Source organism: Pinus tabuliformis, chromosome 8, assembly GCF_031772625.1.
Source record: "Pinus tabuliformis cultivar Carrire ecotype Pingquan chromosome 8, CPIR1, whole genome shotgun sequence".
NCBI classification, from domain to species: Eukaryota; Viridiplantae; Streptophyta; class Pinopsida; order Pinales; family Pinaceae; genus Pinus; species Pinus tabuliformis.
In genome coordinates this window covers 138669437-138686133 of record NC_142294.1, presented here as the reverse complement: position 1 = coordinate 138686133, position 16697 = coordinate 138669437, and the positions used below count along the sequence as shown (strand labels likewise).

Sequence of the window (16697 nt, the reverse complement as noted above, 5' to 3'; positions counted from 1 at the left end):
CTCATGCAAAAAGATAATTAACATGTAGCAAGGTCAAAGAATAAGTTGGGTAAGAATGTTCACCATACTTCCGAAATCCATTCTTGTTTTGAAGAACCTTGAAAGCTTCACTTTCTTCTCTTTCAGAAAGTTCATATTCAACATTGTAACCGTCTTGAGGATACAAGATAATAGAGCATCTGTACCAACACCCAATCCATGTGGTTCCCTCATACATAACCATACAACTATAACATTGCATCCGATTAGTTGTTGGCTGAAAATTTTCATTAATTAAAAGGCTCTCAGTTTTTTACTTCATTAGGAAATGCCTTCCATCAGTGTTGTGTTGCATGTATGGGCTCCTCTTTAATATCTCTGAAATACTCTAGACATGATATAAGAACATATTTATGTGTGGGGGCTAAACCAGAAACAACCCAGGTCATTCGATGAACCTTTTATGCTTTATAAAAGTTTGCAGTGGACTGTTAGGTTCTCCTCTGACCCAATGTTATAGGCCTTACACCATTTGATTTTATTCCTAGCAAAGGATATGAAATCTTGGAATTGTACATCCCCAATAAAAGGACTAGGGTTCTCATTCCTCTATTCTTCCAGAAAAAAGTTATGCATGTAAAGTTCACACAAGAAATCCTTGACATTATCCTCCTGCTCTCAAAAACACTTAATAAAATCAAAAGCAGTAGCGAACAGAAAAGGTTGGCCAAACCATATGGCTTTTACTTTTAGTAATAAATATCATTCAAGTAGAAACATGGCATACTTTTTAGCTGGAGATCTACAAGACAATGCATCAAAGTACACAGAACATATTTCCTTGATTTGTTCCAAAGATTTTTGGAGCTGCCCTCATAATTTCTCTATTTTCTTTTTCTCCATTCTAAGTTTGGCATGGGTTTCGTCTTCAGTAACAACGAGTGCTTTGTACTTTTGTAGCAACTCTTGGTGTTCTGCCTGAGGTATCACTTGATCTCAGAATTGTGTCAAAAACAGTTTATGCCTTTCCAATTCCTTGTTTAATACTTGGATAGTGGTATCCTTGATCAAGTGATAATAGGGAAGCACTACTTCAGTTTGTGTAGCCCTATTAATAGTCATACATAGGTCTGTCTCTGGCTTGTTGCTTCCAATGTAACAACAAAAGGGTTGATATATGTTTGAATTCCCACATAATTAGTGGGAATATCCTCAGCTAGAATTTCTACATGGTTGATAGGAATTCCTTCAGTCTGAGTTTCTGCATGATTAATGGGAGTTCCCTCAGTCTGAGTTTCTGCATGATTAATGGGAGTTCCCTCAGTCTGAGTTTCTGCATGATTCAAGAAATTCTCACTTTGGACTCCAATTGTCACAGTTTGTATTTTCTTTCTACAACATCCTCTAGAGTTTCTAAGCCATTTTCTGAGTTGTTCCATCCTTTTTCGCAGTTTTTTATTTTCTTGCTTCAATAGCTTGATTCTCTACCTATTCCTTCCTTTAAACCCTTCAGTAGGTTCTAAAATCGGTGTTGTAGATAAATATGGAGCAATAGTGACATTTTTGTTAACAGGAGGTACTTCAAATTTTTCAGAATTTTCATCAATCAAAACTATAGCAATTGAGTTATCTTCATAATTCTGATTATCAGGGGTCAATGGAATGGTCCCTTCTCTAGAAAAGTTCAGTTTTTTCATAGTTTCGACTAATTTTTCTAAATGTTCCTGACTATGAATTCTTGGTGAAGATGGAAAGATATTAGTATTATCATAATTAGGGGTAAAGGCTGCAAAATCAGCAGCTATTTCAGATTGGTCTTCAAAACAGTCTTCCTTCTCTTCAGAATAAAAGATGGTTCCCATATTTTCCAAGACTTGGGCTATTTCCTCTTCACAAATTCGAGGTGAGTTAACCTGCTGCTCCATAGGGGATTCTTGAGACATCTATTTCTCCGAAGCATGCTCAACAAACCCTATACACTGCTTTGCCCTGGCCAATCTTTCAAACCTTCTATGCTTAGATGGTAAAGGAACTAGGACAGAGGCTACCCTCTTCTCAGCTCTAGTCAAGTTCTGTAACATTGGGGTTTGCCTATCACTTTCCTCTCTTGGCTGACTATTTACTGTTTTAGGGGGAACATTGTCTGTGTCTAGCTAAATGTTTTCTCTATCACGCTAAGTATTTTCTTCCTCACATTTCTTCCACAAATGGCAGGTCATTATGTTCCAAAAAATTGTCCTAGCTTAATTGTGATAATGCCAATTCCCTACTAACTATAAATTTTATTAAACAATGGTGACTGACTATAGCACTTGGGTCCTTAGCTCTACCAAATATACCAATAGCTTCATGTGAAAGGAAATTCATAAAGAAAGGCATGTTTAAGACTATTTTCTATTTTAAAGCTGCCAATAGTTTGAGATGGAGTGGTCTTACCACATCATGGCAGTCGTCACATGTAATGTACCTCTGGATTATGTCTGCAAGCTCCTGCCATGGTTCTCCAAATGAAGCGGGGTGGAATCCTTTTCCTTTGCGGACCAATTCTTCACCAGGGTCTGTAAACAATTCCATCACACTTTGGAGTCTGGTATGCTTGTCTATCCATTTCTCTCCTTCTGTGGAGAGACTTGTAACTTCCGCCAGGATCATTTCATTGACTAGTATCCACTTACCTTTAACCGTTGTGACTTCATTACGCAAATTCTGTAAAAATTCTAAAGCCACAGCGTTATCAAATCCCTGCAATCGGGTGAAATATTCAAGCCAACCCACCCTCTCTAAGATTCTTTGGGCTTTCTCAGTCACCCATAGTGTAACAAGCTCATTTCAGATGGATTTACCCCCCATTGTTGCTAGTTTGGAAGAGATTGCTGCAAAGAAACTATATACAAAGTTGTTTCAATCTGGAATTCTTCTAATAGAATGAGCAATATGGAAGAGTAACATCATCCAGTGTGCTTTTATGTGACAGAACTTGTCATATTTGTTAATTGTGCTTAGTCACATCATGCACATGTTATGCCTTACCCCCTCCCAATAGGAAAGGTCGACCATGACTGGGAAAGTTATGGAAATTAAATGTTCACACAGAAGCAATCATTATCGCAAAGGGGAATGGTCAAATCAGGCGCAACCAGATGGAAGAATTAATTAACTGTCATAAATGCATGGATTGCTGACATACAGTAATCATTAGGAACTTTTAAAAATCATAATTATAACGATATACCATGTGTAAAAATATTTCCTTAATAAATAACCTTTGAAGATCATAAAAGCATATATCGGGCGACATTCCTTTATAAGTAAAATGCATATTATGGAGGTTCGAAAATTTAGAATTTCTTCATGTCATAGTTAATATACCACCTCTAGTTGTTTTTACAAATATAAGTGTAGATATTGATGATGGTGACCAGTGATCAAATTTGAACACGTCAGAGCTCTTCAAAGGGCCTCTAGCACGTCACAGAAGTAGGGAGAAAATTTTACTAGTCAAAAAAAAAAAAAAATTGAATTTTTCCATTTTAAAAATAAATTGGAATAATATTATAAAAAAATTTAAGAAGGGTTGTCAAGTTGTCAACCTGTCGATTTTTTTTTTTAATTTCATTTTTTCTGAAATTCAGACTTTGGGAATTTCAATTTCCAACTGTCAGTGCACTGTGCGCCTATCACAAATTACAATGGTTGAACTTGTAAATTTCCTTTCTCAACTGATGTTAAATCCCATTTCAGAAACAATAGTTTCTGAGTTGCTCCCATTTCAAAAACAACAGTTCCCTTTTGAGTTGTGTTTTCTAATTTGTGCATAAAGCTTTCCATGCTAGCTTCAAATGGAATAAATCTAGATTCAAATGGAATAAAGCTTTCCATGTTAGCTTTTTTAGAGAGTCGGAGATGGTGCCTAGTAATCATTCTGAGCTGGAACCTGCCACATCAAATTTCAAATTTCAAGAATCTTGATGGTCGATATTTGTGATATTAAACACCTAGGGTGAGCCAATGCAAAACGGAGAGGCAAACATTTCGGAAACAGAGGTATTTCAGTGAAACACATTAGCTTGTTCCTATGTTGAATGGATGGATGAATTAGCTCATTCCTCTGTTGAATGGATGGATAAGGTAAGAGAGATCTGTGCTTTAGTTTTTTCATATTAATATGAACAGCAATTGGAATCTCTAATTTCTCTGGTTTCTGTTTCAGTAATTCATTTGTTATTTGTAGGTGTTTTTGGATTGACATTTCTTTGCTGGTTTGTTTTTAATTTCTTGATTCCAGCATCCAGGGCAGAGCATTGGGTGCAAAGAGCCTAGTGAATAGTAAGAATACTACTACAGAGCCATATTTGCAAGGTACTGTATTGTGTGGTGTTTATCGATTTGATTTTTTGTGAACAAAAATTCATCTAATGATTTTCAAAATTGGTAAGGTGATTTGTTTGTTCATTTCTTGTTTTCAACGAATTCTATGAGTGTTTAGCATGGAGAGTTTCCTGTACAAAGGTTCCGGTGAACACTGTTGCTCTGAAGCAATATCGTTCTAAGGTACCTTCCCAACTTCTCTAGACTTTTGCTCCTATTCTTCATTCTTCATGATTCTGCTCCCGATGGTGCACTCTGTTCAATGAGTAATTGTCTCACCAAAGAGCTGCATTTTTTTCAAATTCTATCATTATTATTTTTATTATTACTGATAAGAACCATTAAGGCTTAGTAGCTTTTTGTTTGATAATGGTAAAAATCACTGGGGATTAATAGATTTTCATTTATAAGTCTATGTTATAAGCAATAACAAAGTGTGGTTATACTATGTTTTAGAATTTTTAATTGAGATTTGCTAGAATAATTTTTATTGGATTATGTTATTATAATGATTCATGTTATTATATCATGTTTTGGAATTTTAATTAGAACTTAGCAAAACCATTTTTGTTAGATTATATTTTTTATTTATTAATATATAAATAAATTATATATATAGATATTAGATTCAATGAAAAATCAAAATAAGATTCTAATAAATTTCTGCCAAACAAATTTGATAGAAAATATCATAAAAATCCTGACAACATAGCATAGTTACACGAGGGCTTCGCAATCAATAGTTGTAAGTGTGAGATGTTACAACAGATTCGATTTTGACATTATATGCCTTCGTTTTTATTTATTGGGATTTGAAATATTCATTGATCCTGAGAATTAGATTGTGTGATATGTCAAATGTTACCGTAGATTCGATTTTAACATTATGTGCCTTCGATTTTATTTTATTTTATGTTGGACTTTAACATTATGTGCGTTCGTTTTTATTTTATCGGGGGATGAAATCTTCATTGAACCAGCAATTTAGCTTTAGACATGGTAATAAGCATTGTGTTTGTTTGGATGATTTTTGGCTATTGAAAATATAGTATACTTAATATCATTTTTTATTAAATTATATCAAATCATTTTCTGCAATTAGATTATATCATATCATTTTCTGCATTTTGTTTTTGTTTTACAAGTATGTGAGAGTTACAAATTTCAATAATGAAAATTAGTGGATATTTCAATGAGTACAAAGTATTTTTTTTAATATATATATATGTCACAGGAAAAATAAATATTGTGATTGGAAATGTATTAATATGACTTGAAATATTAGTTGAAAATGGAAAAGGTAATAATATGATTGTAAATAACGATAAAATTAGTATTGTATTTTTATGTTTTTTTTAAGTGGGATTTATTTTTTATAATTTAGTTGTTAATTTAGTAATGAGGACAATCATTATTGGTTACTATTATGAAAACCACTTCACTTGAAATTTACTATTGGTAGTTTGCGAGGGAAAGGCTTTAATTGGTGGGACATGCCTTTGGGTCTTAGAGCCCTGTTTGCTTGTGAGCTATTATCCTAGGTACTTTTATCAAACTTCATGTTGTTGTGTGTGTGTCTATATATATATATATATATATATATATATATATATATATTAACTACCTAGTCTAACTATTAGACAAAATGACCATTTTCCAAGCATTTTTTCTTGTTAATTTAGATATATTAGTTTTTGCAAAGTTATAGTGTCTAAAGGTTTTTTAGGTGCTCAATCCATTTATGCATTCAAAAGTGCATTTTAAATCACAAGATATCAAAATCTTGCTCAAGATTGTATTATAACTTTGACTTTGACCTGAAGAGTTATTTCTTCTTCTAATACCTATGTTAACTTGCACAACAACATTTACGAATGTGATGATATAGACTCATAGTAGTATATGAAGCACATCTACAACCACATTAATAATTATTAGGCTTATATTGTTAAACACACTATATAAATAATAACAACCATATTATTATTATTATTATTATTTTTGAATCAGTTACCATATTATTATTGTATATTTATATATTTATGGTTACGATTTCAATATTGTATTATATATTAATATAATATAATATTAATATATTAATAGTTATATTTCGAACTATAATATAACCAGCCTAGATCCATCTTAACCCCGGATCTATCAAGCGCCGAGAGGGATTCAATCTCTCGAGGTGCAAACCTCTTTTTTGAGTTTAAAACTTGAGGAAATGTTTCCACCTCAAGAGATTTAATTCCTCTGGACGCTTGATAGATCCAAGGTTAAGATGGATCTAGGCTAGTTATATAAAACTATATAATATCTATATTTGTATCTCTTCCCTCCCACTCTCCAATTCCCTGTCCATTGAACTTGTATCTGCTGGACATTTTTTAAAGTCGAAACTACAGTTTCTTAAAATTAAATTTACAACCAGTGATGTCTGGTTCTATTTCCTTTCCCAATTCCCTGTTTGTTTATGTAGCGAAGATTTCTATTTCTCCTATTTGAATACCTCAAACCTATATATAGAGCTTTGTTAGAGGATTTGTTGAGTGCTAGCGAATTTCAACTTTAGGTCCGTTAGGTGGTAGGAGTTTGCCATTATAGAAATAAAATTTTATATGGAGCTGAGTTTGTGATCTATTTATTGGGTTTCTATCTAGTGGTTTTAAAAGATTTTTGGCTTGGTTGAATCAAATTATATTGCACATTTAGATTAATTTAAATTTATATCTCACACATATTTAATGGATTAAAATTTAAATAAATAAATAAATAAAATTGAACATTTACATTGGTTTAAATTAAATAAAAATTTTAAAGTTTAATAAAAGTATATGAATTTATAACCGTTCACTTAGAAAATATGATCATACTCTAGCCAGCTACTCTAACAGAGTTAAAAACATGAAATATATTGGGTTTACAAAAAAATATGAGAATCAACCCAATTCGCCAAGTCTATTTGGCCATCCATAAAAGTTGAACCCACGACCACACTGTTAAGAACCATGAGGTTTAATGGTGGAGAATCGCCACGTGTTGATCGTAATAGTGAATCCCCCTCCTGCTGAATTTATCATTACTAAAATAATCAAAACCTGAGTACATATAATAAATGAATGTAGTACGGAATTTATATATTTTAATATTATTATTATTATTAATTTAATTTTTACATTATTTGATTATAAATATGCATTGAACTATATTTTAATAAATTTGAAGTATTTATATTTTATTATTTTATATATGTGAATGTGCGATTTCAAAAAAATAATAATAATAAAAATTAACTATTAAATCTATTCAAATTATATTAATAATAAATATTAATATAATTAAAAAATTCATTTAATTAATTAATATTAATATTAATATTTTAATTAATTAATGATAATTAATTAATTAATTAAATATATATAAACATGTATTTAATTAAAATTAAAAGTTTGTGTTAATTTTACATTATTACATTTAAATAATAAAAAATTTTAATTTTTTATTTTTATTTTTTTAATTTCAATTTAGGTTAATCAAATCATTTTTTTATTTAAACTAGTCATCTATATGGAGTTCAGTTTTTTGTATGCCCATTGAGCTTGTATCTCTTGGACAATTTTAAAGTCAATTTGCGGTTACTTAAAGGTTAAATTTACAACCAGTGATTTCTGGTTCTGGTTCTTTTTCCTTTTTCAAATGCATGTTCCACTTCCTTTATTCACCTGAGATTTTTGTTTCTCTTATTTGAATACCTCAAACCTCTATATAGATCTTTGTTAGAGGATTTCCCTCAGTGCTAGCGAATTTCAACTTTAGGTCTACCATTAGACTTGCTAGGTAGTGGGAGTTTGCCATTATAGAAAGAAAAATTATATGGAGCCTGAGTTTGTGGTCCATCCATTGCATTTCTATCTAGTGGACTTCAAATACGGATTTTGGGCTTAGTTGATGAAATTATATTTCACACATATTAAATATATTAAATTTTAAATAAATAGGATTGGTTTAAAGTTTAAATAAATAAATAAATATTTATACATAAATTAAATAAAACTTAATAAAAGTATATGAATTTATGAATGGGCGGTTAACTTAGAAAGTAGGATCTACTGTAGCCACGGTCGCTTGATGCCAGCACCTTCACCAATGACAAACCCATCACGATCTTTGTCCCATGGTCTGGAAGTTGTCTATGGGTCATCATTCCTCTGTGAAAGGGCTCTACAAGCAATAAATCCACCCACACCTGTAGGAAAAATCAAAGCATCTGTGCCACCTGCAAGCATGATATTTGCTTCGCCTCTGTGAATATGATTTGCAGTTGCACATAGGCAATAATTTGTTGTTGCACATGTTGTTGAAATTGAGTAGGTTAGACCCATTACTCCCAGATCTATTGCCAACAATGCAGATCCCATGTTTGCAATGGAATAAGGAACAAAATATGGTGTCATCTTCCTAAAACCCTTCTGTACAAGAGCCTTTGTTCCACCAAAGTAAACTGTAAGGCCACCCATCGCCGAACCCACCAGCACCCCTACACGCATCTTGTCTACCTGTGTAGAATAGAGCAGTCATGTTAATAGAATCCAGTTTATGTTTATCTCTTGACATACCATGTACTGAGAGAAGCGGGTGTATGACTATATTCTAAAATTCAGGCGGGGTGGGGACTAAGTGGGATGGGTGGATCTTTGCACTGTGTGATCTTAGGTTTACATAAGTGGATTAGCATTTTCCTAAGTTTCTGGTCTATTATTTAGTGATCATCCACTTCATTAGTAGACAATGGACTTTCTACCAAATCCTTTGATTAAATGAAATAACTATCATCTTAAGTTTATATGAATTGTGTATTTAATATTATTGAAAATCAAATGATAGTATTTTATTTTCCTGAATTTTAACTATTACTAGATATCCTCAAAAATATAGATGCATTTAGGTGAATCTTGATCAAATAAAATCAATAACGATAACACCAAATTTTCTATTTTTAAAACTTTTGTTTCATAATGGTCCAATCATTTTTAAACCAACTTCATTATCCATTGACCAATAAATTGTCTCTCTACCCAAAGCCTTCATAACCATGAATATCCATTGCCCAATAGATTGTCTCTCTGCACAAAGACTTCACAACAATGAATATTCATGATTCCATGAATTCCATACATGTTTATGGCTCCACTACATGACATAGCTCATAACTATATTAAAAATAGAGTCATGAATGCCTTGTCATGCTCTGGCATGTTTAGAACCATAACATTGAAATGTGCACTCTTTCATGTTTGTAATTTTATCTGAGATGTAATTAGAACCATAACATTGAAATGTACACACAGGCATGTCTGTAATTTTATGTGTGATGTAATTAGAACCATAACATTGAAATGTACACTTGTTGAGCATTGAAATGTGGACTTCTAGTTTCCCACCTCCACTCTCAACCATATATAGTCGTTAACATACATAACAATCATGGAACCATGCATGTGAATGTTTGTGGCTATCCCAATCATCTAGTGTTAGCAGTGTTGGGAGATAATTGTGCGTGATTTTTATTCATTATTTATTATCCAGCCACACCACCTTATATAGCTTAATTATCCTTCCAATTTCAACCTTCTAATTCTGGGTGGGTGTAATTCAACTGCTTAGTATCAGTTTCTTTATTTAAGACAAAAGGAAGCATCTTCATGCTCTTCTCTAGTTGGAAGTGTTTGTCAACTCTTCTCAAGATGTTTGTCAACTCTTCTCAAGAAGTATCCTTACATGAGAGATGCTGCATAGACTTGCCTCACTCGAACTTCCAACTACTGGTGTGCTTTGTGCATCCACTTTTTTGTGATTGTTGTCCTTGTGAATCATGATGCCTTCTACATTACAGTTACTGAAAAACAATTTGAGATATTCCTTGTTATAGAAGAAAATCCATTTTGGTGATGGCAATGTGCATAACCTTCCATGAAGATCAATGGAAATGTGCATAACCTTCCATGAAGATCAATGGAAATGTGCATAACCTTCCATGAAGATGGAAGCACGACCCTTCAAGTTAGTGGTTTAAACATCCATGCAACATCAGAGGCTCATAAATTTGCTTTGCAACTTGTAGAAGGATAAAGTAAAGGGAGTAATCTTCCAATTACAAAACATGTAGAGCTAATGGTTGATGCTCAAAAAGAGAGAATTATATCAGTTATTGAGAACATGTATTTTGTTGCAATACATGATTTACCTTTGGAAGTATATAAGTCAATTTCTGACTTGAATAGGTATAAAAAAATCCTCACATGCCTCTAACAGATGAATACTCAGCATATACAAATACAACATCTGAAAAAAGACTTTCTAGAAGCTGCTAAGGAGGTATATTGGAAAAAATTAAAAGATGATATTTTCCAAAGTCCATATTACTCACTTTTAGTTGATGAAAGCACTGATTGGACTATGGTGCAACATTTCATTGTTTATATTACATATTTGACAAATGAAGGAATAGGTTCATGTGCTAAAAAATTCATACAATTGCTACAAATTAGGGATGGAACATCATAGTCTATGTATGATGTTGTGACATCTCTTTTAGTAGACATGAATCTATCCATGACAAAGTTAGTTGGATTTGGATCTGATGGAGCATCATCCATGAGGGGTATTCATGAAGTTTTATCTACTAAGCTTCGTTGACATGCCCCTCATTTATTAGATATCCACTAAATAGCTCATCAAAAACCATTACTAGCAAATGATGCTTCATCTAATTTTGAAGAGTTGCAAGCTATTGATAAGTTTGCAAACAAGATCTATTCATGGTTAGGGAAATCTACTAAAATACATGGAGAATTGAAAGAGCTAATGGAGTCATTTCAAATCACAAGGCTAGAAGTGTTACAAATTCATCGTATTAGATGGCTTTCTCGAGGAAAAGTCATGGAAAGACTCGTTAAGATCATGCACCCTTTGTTAAGAGACTCGGAGTTAGTGGAGAAAAAAATGTATGAGATGGCTACAATATTTCAAGTTCAATTTTGCATCCACTTACTTGCAGATTTGCTTATTGAGTTAAATAAGCTGAATCAAAAGTTTCAAGAGGATCATGTTGACATTACATCTATTGGAAAAACTTTGGATATCACTATTAGCTTGCTTCATAAGCAATTTCTAAGAGGCACATTTGGGGCAGGTGCAATGCACACATCATCCTTTTTAAGTAAAATACAACAAGAAGCTCTTGAGTTTGCATATTGCACAAGTATAGTACATGTACATAAATTGAGGTTTGAGATTTTTCCAAAGTCACAAAGAAAAGGGACACTAGATGACTTCATTATGCTGGGAAAGGATTTTGTAATGAAGGTGATTGACTCTCTAAATGCAAGGTTCACAGATTTACCTATTTTTAATGCAGCTAAGTTTTTTAGTCCTCGTAATTATTATGAGGATATGGATGATAGAGACTCTCAAACAAGAAGATGGTTGACATGTTTATGTGAAAATTTTAGTTGTGGGGGCTTGCTTGTTGTGGACAACATTAAATGTATGGGTGAAATGGATGAATTTATATGTACTATGTATAGATATTACCCAAAAAATCATATGTTTGGAGCATGGGATCTATGTGGAGGTGAAACTGAATGGTTTGAGATATTTCCATTATTCTGGCTAGTACAGCAGTTTGTGAAAGAGGTTTTTCAAAATTAAATCAGATAAAAAATTAGGATAGATCAAGACTTTCTTTAAAAACATTGGATATGTTAATGTTTATGTCTCTCAATGCACCTTATGCTCTAAATGAGGTAGATTGGAATGCTATTTATGATGAATGGAAAGAGATGAAAACTCGAAAACATCTTCCACTATGAAAATAGATTGAAAGAACTAGTAAGTTTCAGTATTTATTACCATCATTGTCTTACTCTATCAAGCACTTGAACGAACCATTTTGGTAAGTGAAATTTTTTAGTTTTATACCATTTGACTTTTGTAAATGAAAGCATAATCATATTTTTCAAGTTTGTATGTGAAGGTTTTTTAAAAAATATTAAATGTAATCATTGCAGGATATTGCACAAGATATGTTAAGCTAGAGGACCACAACTGTCAAAGTTTTATAACTGAAAGAAGAAGCTATCTTGGATCAATTTTGCGGCCAAGTCTAGGGACTGTAGTTCCAATCATTTGAGATGTGCAATTATTGGAAGTCTCAGCTTTCCAAAAGAGTTTTAATAGACAATATAATAGTGGTTTGGTCAAATCTGAAGTTTATAAGCTAGAATTCCACTGATACCTCCTTTATAAGCTAGACTTTATTTTTAATTTAATAAATGAGACCTTCCATATACTTTTACTATAAGTATTTATGTTTCTTCATATTTTTATTCTTATTTGAATTTCATTAAGATGTAATGATTTCTATATGCTTATATTTTGTTCTTAATTTAGACTGATATGCAGTTTCCCAACTATGATTTTGTGCCTATAGTTGGTTCAATTGTGGTTGAGTTCAAGGCCTGTGCAATATGATCATATGTCATTACATTTCTCAATCACACGTGTAAGAGTAATGCATTTACTAATGCAGCCTTTGACGTAGTAGTATCTTTCTGTTTGTGAAAAAAATAATTTAGTATTTCTGTGTTGATTTTCATACAGTCTTGCTTGTTTTGAACTAGAGACAACATCAGAATGTGGTAGTTTGCCTCTTAAGTTTCCTTTTCTTCATTTTATATGTTTAGAGCTTTGGGATTTTCATTTTTTAAACATATTAAATTGTGTTATTTAATATTTTTCATGCATGGCCTAATATGGTCTCCCTGAGTATTATAGATGGATCATATGTATTTGCTAACTTTGCAATATTATGTTTGCTCTTTTTGAATGTATCTTATAAGTTTTAATAATATGAACTTCGTATTTCCTAAAAAACTAGTCTCTGTACCCTTGAAGAACTATAGAATGGTGTTGTATTGAAGATGAAGATTTCAAGGGATGTGCTGAATGGCAGTGGGTGGGTATTTTTTTGTCTCTTTCATTAGTAGTAAGTTGTATATATTTTCCTATTCTTTTGTTATGAGAAATGACATTTGTCTTTATGCATGCAGCAAGACTGTGACCATTCAAGAGGTTTTGAGTATAGAAATAAAACCAGGATGGAAGAAAGGGACTAAGATAACATTTCCAGAGAAGGGGAATGAACAGTTAGGAGTTGTGGTTGCTGATCTAGTATTTGTGATTAGGGAACGTATAATTAGGAGTTGTGACTACTAATCTAGTATTTGTGATTGGGGAACGTATAATTAGGAGTTGTGGCTGTTGATCTGGTATTTGTGATTGATGAGAGGCCGCATGATTTGTTCAGACGAGAAGGCAATGACTTGGTGCTTGTCCAGAAGATAAGCTTGGTTGAAGCTCTCATAGGATTTTCTATCGCAATTCCAGCATTGAGTGGGAAGACACTAAATCTTACTTTCAATGACATTATATACCCTAGGTATGAAAAGATTATTCCCAAGGAGGGAATGCCCATTGCAAAGGAGCATGGCAGGAAAGGAAATTTCATAATCAAGTTTGAAATTAGATTTCCCTCCAAACTTAGTCCTGAGTAGAAGGCTGGAATCAAGAGAATTCTGGGAGGCCATGCTTGACATTGTTGTTTCAAGTTGTGCCTCTTTTATTGTAGATACTTAACAAGACTGAAATAGATAACAAAAATAACGAATTGTAGTTGTGAGTTCCTCCACCAAATTGTAAAAGTTACCATTTGTATATCTTCTCAGTGAGCTGAAATAAGTGGCTAGAGTTATATCTTCCTTTTTGATTGAGTCCTACCGTCTATAGAATGCATTCCTTTTCTGTGTTGATTTTGTACAACTTGCTGTATTCCCAAGTTTTTTTGCCAATTTTTGGCCTTGGCTTTCTTAGCATGTCCATATACTAGATCATAACTACCACTATAGTGCAATGGCATTGCTTGTACCTGCAGATTATGCCAGTTCTTATGAAACTTCCTTATTATTTAACTTCACTGGTGTACCAATGATGTAAGCAGTTCCAAGCTGATGATATGATTTACTTTCTGTACACTTAACACCAAGACAATACAACCATCCAAAGCCTTTGGTATGATTTTGAATCTAGCTAACCAGGTCTCAACAAAAGTTCTTCAGACATGAAGGCAAAACGAATAGAAATTTTTCAGCTGTCTTAGTGTTGGCATTTCTTTTTTCAGCTATCTTAGTGCTGGCATTGCTTTGGAAAAATGTGTATTGAATCTTCAAAGGCCACATCTATTTTACTCATCATTCGAAAACTACCAAAAGCACTCTTTCAGTCCAATGTAGCATGTTTGTAATTACAAATCCCATTAACCATAGTTTGATCATGCATCGACAACATTTCCTTTTACTATTTGGATAACATTGTATTTCTTACATATATGTTCTTCACTACTCATATCAATGTAATAAAAATTTCCCATACCACATCAAATGACTCTTGGAACAGTGGCATTTGTACTGTGAAATCATCTTATTGAGGCTCTTCTGCCCCATGTTTTCAGAGTGTAATCTTCAACTGCATGTTGAGATGTAAAGTTTTTCTTTCATCTCAAACTAATTCTTTTTTGGATGTTCTTACACCAACCTTTGCTTAATATAACAGTAATTCAAGGAAAAATACAGAAAACATAACATTTGGCGAACATAAATGTTATGAACACAGTTGGTCTGTCACTTGTTAGTTACAATGCATATGAATTGTATGATGAATACTGGACTTGCAGCTGTGTTGGAAGGGGCTATTGTTCTTGATAAACTGAGGAATATCTTGCAGCTTGCAACATTGTAAAGACATCAGCAACCAATAGTATGATGTCTTGGAACTCACAACATTAGTTCCAAACTATTACCGATTCACCATGTGTTAAAAAAAAAAGAAATTTGAAGATAATGTATTGTTGTCAATTGAATTTATTTTTTTTGTATGCTTTTCATCATGGAAGGGTGACCTGAATGTGCGCCCTTCTAAATGAAATTAAGGCCTTTCCTTCAAATTTGATCATTGATGGTGATGTCTTTATTAAGAAAAAGGAGGGCTAATGACATAAGCATGATAAGGCAATTCAAGATATATTCCAATGCCACATGTAGAGCCACTGCTTCCAGAAAGTGTCCATAACCTCGACAGGGTTGCCTTTTTAACTTGTAGATGAGCCAGTGTCCTATGAATGATAGACCATATTATTATTTTAAATGATTTTTCTCAAAAGGTCATTGTTCTAGCATGGTGACCAGATAACAACAATGCCACTCATTGGATCATAACAAAGGGGATAAGACGGCTCGTTATGAGACCTCTTTTCCTTTTGACATTAGTGTCAAAGGCCATTACCCAAGTTTGTGGCCATAGTGGGAATGTCACCTATGTTATTGTCCTATGATCGTGGTAGGTCTTCTCATCATGAGACCCCCTATCCTTTGAGAACACTTAACTTTAAGTGTCATGTTTTTTAGAACTAATCTGTTTATCATCAAGGGTGGCTCATCATTCCCTTAAGAGTTTAAGGATGATGGAAGGAAGAAAGAAGATGCCAAATAAAGTATGTATCAGTCCTTTTTTGTGTTAAAAGAGAATCACCATTTAAAGATGTACACAAAAGATGAAACTACTATGGTGGTGATAGATAATGAACAGTTTATGATTCTTTCAAAAAACTTTGAATAAAAAACAAATATTTAAATTCATAGGATGTTCCAGAGGAAAAAAAATGTTCTTCATAGGATGTTAAATAAGACGTTATTCTTGACACCATGATAGAGTAAAGATCAATGCTTTTTAAGTTCACTTTTAAATATTTCTGTCAATTGTGTGGAAAATAGAGATAACTTGGCGCCAATGAAATGACAATTGTTCTAAAAGGAATCAGAAATCAAACGAAACAACAACGGTAATTAAAATAACAACAAATTGTGCCAAAGGGAAGAACAACTATGTTGAAGGGAACAACAATTTTGTCGAAGGGAACAACAATGGCAATAAAGGGAACAACAACTGCCTTAAGGTATTTTATCCCCTTTTTCCTTATAAAGAAAAGGACAAGGAAAGCAGAAGATAAAAAAAAAAGAACTTAATCAACTCTAAAGAAAATATATACAGTATATACAAGATGATAAGAAAATCAGATTTGTAAAGAGATGGAGCTATTGGGTTGCCACCCCAATCAGCTATAATCTAGAAAGTAGGATCATTACTTACCTCATGATAAAAGGACACCTACATGAGTGGTTGGTGGTAGAGGTTTAATCTATGTCCGTTTACTAGAAAAGAGGTACCAGATTTGTCTA

At 32.8% G+C, this 16697-nt stretch overlaps 1 pseudogene; it reads left to right on the top strand.

Moving 5' to 3' along the window:
• Window positions 1-10518: 10518 nt before the first annotated feature.
• Window positions 10519-14000, top strand: LOC149234507 (uncharacterized; annotated as a pseudogene).
• Window positions 14001-16697: the final 2697 nt, after the last annotated feature.